We start from the raw sequence: 576 nt of genomic DNA, 5'->3' as shown, positions 1-576 counted from the left end.
GGGGGGGGAGAGAGGGGGAGGGGGAGAGAGAGAGAGAGAGAGAGAGAGAGAGAGAGAGAGAGAGAGAGAGAGAGATTAAGAGAGAGAGAAAGCAGGAAGAGAAAAGTTTGGCTTAGGTCACGTAAAAATGAGAACGAGAAGATTCAGGCAACAAAAGAAAAAGCGTCCTTTTTTTTGTATTGCTGATTCGAGTTGAATTCCCAAACCCCGGGGCAGCGTCCTGCAATCGCTGGGGCGGGGGGAATACGAGTTTTGTGTGTCCCTGCCAATAACCACAGCATCCTGTAGTCAAAGGCAGGGCGGAACCTCCCACACACCGGTGTGATTTTGAGCAAGTAGAAAAGAGTTGGGAGAGGTTCAGCAATGTGGTGCGTGACCAGCCAGTAGGAAACAAAGTAGAAGGTAGTGGGCCTGGAGGCCGAGATGGGCCAGGAATGGAGACGAATGGAGAGGCCTAGATGAAGCTCAGAGTAGCAGTGAATGGAGGGAGAGGAGAGAGAGAGAGAGAGGGAGAGTGAGAGAGAGAGAGGGAGAGCGCGCGCGCACGAGAGAGAGAGATAAAAGATGAGATGTTAG

The sequence above is a fragment of the Nannospalax galili genome, unplaced genomic scaffold (assembly GCF_000622305.1).
Source record: "Nannospalax galili isolate Female #2095 unplaced genomic scaffold, S.galili_v1.0 scaffold146, whole genome shotgun sequence".
Taxonomy (NCBI): domain Eukaryota; kingdom Metazoa; phylum Chordata; class Mammalia; order Rodentia; family Spalacidae; genus Nannospalax; species Nannospalax galili.
The sequence above is the reverse complement of the archived record's forward strand: the minus strand, read 5'-3'. Positions refer to the sequence as shown.